The sequence below is a fragment of the Thamnophis elegans genome, chromosome 12 (genome assembly GCF_009769535.1).
Source record: "Thamnophis elegans isolate rThaEle1 chromosome 12, rThaEle1.pri, whole genome shotgun sequence".
NCBI lineage: Eukaryota > Metazoa > Chordata > Lepidosauria > Squamata > Colubridae > Thamnophis > Thamnophis elegans.
In genome coordinates, this window is record NC_045552.1 from 58,785,808 (window position 1) to 58,790,832 (window position 5,025).

The window sequence follows — 5,025 nt, forward strand, 5'->3', positions numbered from 1 at the left end:
TTTCATGCATGGATGCAAACATCAGCAGATATACTCCAGCAAGTAAGGAAGAAATCACTTTTAGCAGAGAGAGAAGGCATGCATAGCAACTCGGGGGTAACTACGTCGGAGAATTCAAATGGGACCGGCAAAATGAAATTTTAAATAGTGCAGAGGAAAACTCTCGCACTTAGAAAACGATCAGAAATCTATAAGAGCCTCTCTAAAATGCCATTTTGCAAATTGCCTGTTGCTCCCGTAATTGTCTGGCTTGGGAAGGGGAAAAAAAAATAAATTAATTAAATAAATCCGCCAACTTGTTCCAGCTTTCTTTTTCTCTTCTGACTGCAGTTTTGGCTCTTGTGAACATTAGGGGAATTTTTATGATTTGAAGGATGGGCTTTATGAAGATCAGCTCACTCACCCTTTCCGTCTTCGGTTAATAACCGTTATTTCTTTTGTAGATTAAACTTGCAGCTTTTGTCCTTTAATTAATTAAAAGTGGCACAGATCTGTTCGGTTTGTTTGACATTTTATTCCTCTTCGGCTTCCTAAGAAAGAGGCATTTTAAGAAGACAAGGGAAGGATGCTTCCTTCCCTTGGAACAAGAAGACCTCGCCTTCTCTTGGGGACCCTGCAAGGATCCACAGAAAGGGTAGACTTCTTAAAAGTGGACACCAATGGGATATTGGATCATGACCCTTCAGAGAAAGGAAAGAGAGAGCTAATGGTACAGATGAAAGAAAAATTCTGAATCATAAACTTTTAGCTGTCCCTAGCTCTTCCGGACAGGAAGGAGAGGGAAGTGAGGGAGGGAGGGAAGGAAGGAGAGGGGAGGGGGGGAGAAAGGAAGGAAAAGAAAGGAAGGAAGGAAGGAAGGAAGGAAGGAAGGAAGGAAAGGAGAAAGAAGGAAGGAAAAGAAAGATGGAAGGAAGAAGGAAAGAAGGAAGAAGGGAGGGAGGGGAGGAAGGAATGGATGGAGAATGAATGAATGAATGAAGGAAGGAAGGAAGGAAGGAAGGAAGGAAGGTAGGAAGGAAGGAAGGAAGGAAAGATTCATATGTAGATGGGGAAATTTGACAATCAGCTGAAAGGATGCCAAGATTTCTTTTGCAACGTTGTTCCTGGGATCTGTTGGAGCTGTTTTCTCTGCTTAGGTGAAGGAAGGGAGGGAGGAAAAAGGAAAGAAGGAAGATGGAAAGAAGGAAGGAAGGAAGGAAGGAAGGAGAGAAAATGAGATGTAGATGGGGAAATTTGACAATCAGCCGAAAGGAGATTTCTTTTGCAATGTTGTTGCTGTTGGAGCCATTTTCCCAGCTTAGGAGTCGCAGGCCCTGATGCTCCTACCCCCAAAATGCTTATGTGGTATTTAAAACAGATCAAATGCCTTTACCTAAATGAGAATTTCCCTTCTTTTTTCCTTCCTTCCTTGCTTTCACGGAGCAGGGATCTGTTTATGCTTAATACTTAAATTGCTTTTTATCTCTGTGCTACTTAATGCCGTTTCTACGCTCTTCCAAGGCGCTGTCATTCATACGATAGGAATTTCTTTTAATTAGCTGCGGTATTTAAAGCGCTTTCTTTTCGTTTTTATATCTCTCATTATAACCACTTAGGACATTTGGATATTGCAGAAAAAGAAAAAAAATATTTCCGATATGGCTGAACGGAGAAAACGCTACTTGCTGCATTTCAGAATTTCACAGCCGGCTGTTGGTGGGAAAACCCCAAGTCCTGGTTTGCAAACAGGGATGGATGGCTGTGTATCTTTATGTATTTGTTTTGGAAACTAAGCTAAGGGCCAAGACTTTGAAAATGCCTCTGGGTGCACAGACAGCAGTTCCCAATATCTGCACTTCTGCAAGTGTCAAGAGAATACGCCCGGCCATTCAAAAAGCAGATCCAGGAAGACGGATCAATCTTCCCATTTAAAAAACAGCAACAAAAAACCGCAGAGTTCCCAGAAGCTTAGTTTAAAACTGGCTCCTCCAAAGTGAAATACAGATATCACTGTTGACGTGTAGAAAACGTTACAGGCAGGCCAGATTAATGTACAGAAACCACGAAGATGCTGGGGTGAGGTGGGGACAGATAGTTTAATTTCTGGTTGTTGTTTTTTAAATGACCTATTTTGATATGGGAGAAAATCTGGGGCTATAAAACAGATAGAGGATGTGGTGGCCTCGCCTCGTGTCACAAATGCAGGAAGTAGAAAAGGAGGAAATTTATTAATTTAAATTTTTTTAAAAAAATAAAAAAAGGGAGGAGAGGGGACAGGATGGGTTGAGATGGGAGGGGAGGTGGGGGAAGCAAAGGGGGGGAGACAGGATTGGGATTGGATGAGATGGGAGGAGAGGTTAGGTGAAGGGACCGGAGCGGAGCAGAGGGGAGGGGAAGGTAGGAGAGAAGGAAGGATGGGAGGGGAGAGAAGGAGAGCGGTGGAGTGGAGAGGAGACAGGATGAGATGGGATCAGAGGGGAGGGGAGGCAAGGGGAGCGGAGGGGAGGCAAGGGGAGCGGAGGGGAAGGGAGGAGAGGAGGAGACAGGAGGGGAGTGGAGGGGAGGAGAGGAGGGTTGTGAGTGTGAAAAATCACCATGTCATTTTTTCTATGAGCATTGTAAATTTGAACAGTCACTAAATGTGCTACCATAAGTATGGAAGTCTATGGGGAGAGGGCGTATAATTGACAGTTGAACAAAACATGATAGCAATAGCAATAGCAGTTAGACTTATATACCACTTCATAGGGCTTTCAGCCCTCTCTAAGCGGTTTACAGAGTCAGCATATCGCCCCCACAGTCCAGGTCCTCATTTCACCCACCTCGGAAGGATGGAAGGCTGAGTCAACCTTGAGCCGATGAAATTTGAACTGCCGAACTGCAGATAGCAGTCAGCTGAAGTAGCAATAGCAATAGCAATAGCAGTTAGACTTATATACCGCTTCACAGGGCTTTCAGCCCTCTCTAAGCGGTTTACAGAGTCAGCATATTGCCCCCAACAACAATCCGGGTCCTCATTTCACCCACCTCAGAAGGATGGAAGGCTGAGTCAACCTTTGAGCCGGTGAGATTAGAACCACTGAACTGCAGAAGTGCAGTCAGCTGAAGTGGCCTGCAGTGCTGCACCCTAACCACTGCGCCACCTTGGCTCAATGATCCATGTTTCCAAGGACTGAGGTGCCACCTATGCAAATCCCCTCATAATACAGCAGGCGAGTTAAGAAAATACTTCTTGTCCCGCATTAAAATTGCCTTTCTCTGAAGAGACGGAGGGAGGGAGGGAGGGAGGGACGGGACATTTACTACGCTTTGTAAAAGGTTATTAGAGACACCGCACAGACGCACTCGAAGAAAATAAATTAGAAACCAGAATGAAAAGGAACATCAAAGCGCTGGTGGCGCCATCTTCAAGGAATGCAATATTAAAAGGCCCCTTTCTTTCTTAGAATTTCTACTTGCCCTGTGATCCTAAGAGGAGGGAGAAGACCATCTAAAGGGAAACAAATGATTTTTCAAGCCAATTATGCCAGATGGATTCAACCCTTTGTCACCTTTAATTTTCCACTCTCTCTTTTAAAAGAAACACAATATAATGAACATTAACCATTTGCACCAACTCTCTCCTGAACTTTGTATGGTAAAATCATTTAGGGAGGAGGAGGAGGAGGAAGAGAAGAGGAGGGAGGAGGGAGGAGGAGGAGGAGATGAAGAGGAGGAGGAGGAGGAGGAGGAAGAGAAGAGGAGGGAGGAGGGGAGGAGGAGGAGATGAAGAGGAGGAAGAGGAGGGAGGAAGAGAAGAGGAAGAGGAGGAAGAGGGAGGAGAAAGAGAAGAGGAGGGAGGAGGAAGAGGAGGAAGAAGGAGGGGGAGGAGGAAGAGAAGAGGAGGGAGGAGGGGGAGGAGGAGGAGATGAAGAGGAGGAAGAGGAGGGAGGAGGAGAAGAGGAAGGAGGGTGAGGAGGAAGAGGAAGAGGAGGAAGAGGGAGGAGGAAGAGAAGAGGAGGGAGGAGGAAGAGGAGGAAGGAGGGGGAGGAGGAAGAGAAGAGGAGGGAGGAGGGGGAGGAGATGAAGAGGAGGAAGAGGAGGGAGGAGGAGAAGAGGAAGGAGGGTGAGGAGGAAGAGGAAGAGGAGGAAGAGGGAGGAGGAGAAAGAGAAGAGGAGGGAGGAGGAAGAGGGAGGGGGAGGAGGAAGAGGAGGTATTCAATTCAATTTTTTTCAATTTATTGAGTTTGTATGCTGCCCTATTCCCGAGAGACTCAGGAACATTCCTATCTCAGAGAGTCAAGGACGTTTAACTCTGCACCTGGTGTGGCGTGACTGGGAGGCATCTCCAGTTGGGATGGTGCCTGATTGGGCCATGGGATGGACATGTGGGTGCAGGAGGAAGGGACTTGGACTTCCTTTTGGGTGGGGAAAACCTGGAGCCTTTCGGATTCGGCTTTTCCCAGATGTGCCAATATGACGTCTCTAATAAAATGGAACTTTGAGGAACCTCGAGCCTCGGAGTCTTCGTTCCTTGGGGGTGTCACTTGGAACCCTGACAGGTAGTCCCTGACTTACAACAGTTCCTTTAGTGACCGAAGTTACCACGGCACTGAAAAAAGCAACCAATGACCATTCTTCACACTTATGACCGCTGCAGCATCGCCAGGGTTGGAAACGTCATTAAAAAATGGGCACATTTTATCCTCTGCGGTGGCTGTGCGTCAAAGAAAAAAAATATATTGGACAATGACAATTGCTTAGAAAAGATGATAAGGAAATGTGTAGATTTTAAACCTGAATTGTCATTATTATAATGTAATAATAGAAAACTTGATCAGAAAAGCATGAATTTATCTTTACATGTCTTAACAACAGCGAGCGTCATTTTCGCACAATACTGGAGAAACGAAGATCTGGCGCAAGAATGAGGAAATAATCAAGAAGATACGAGACTGTGCAGAAATGGACAGACTGACATTGAAAATCAAACAGAAAGAGGACATAGAATACTATCAAACATGGGATTTATTTTATCAACGGTTGGAAAAAAGGGATGGAGATTAA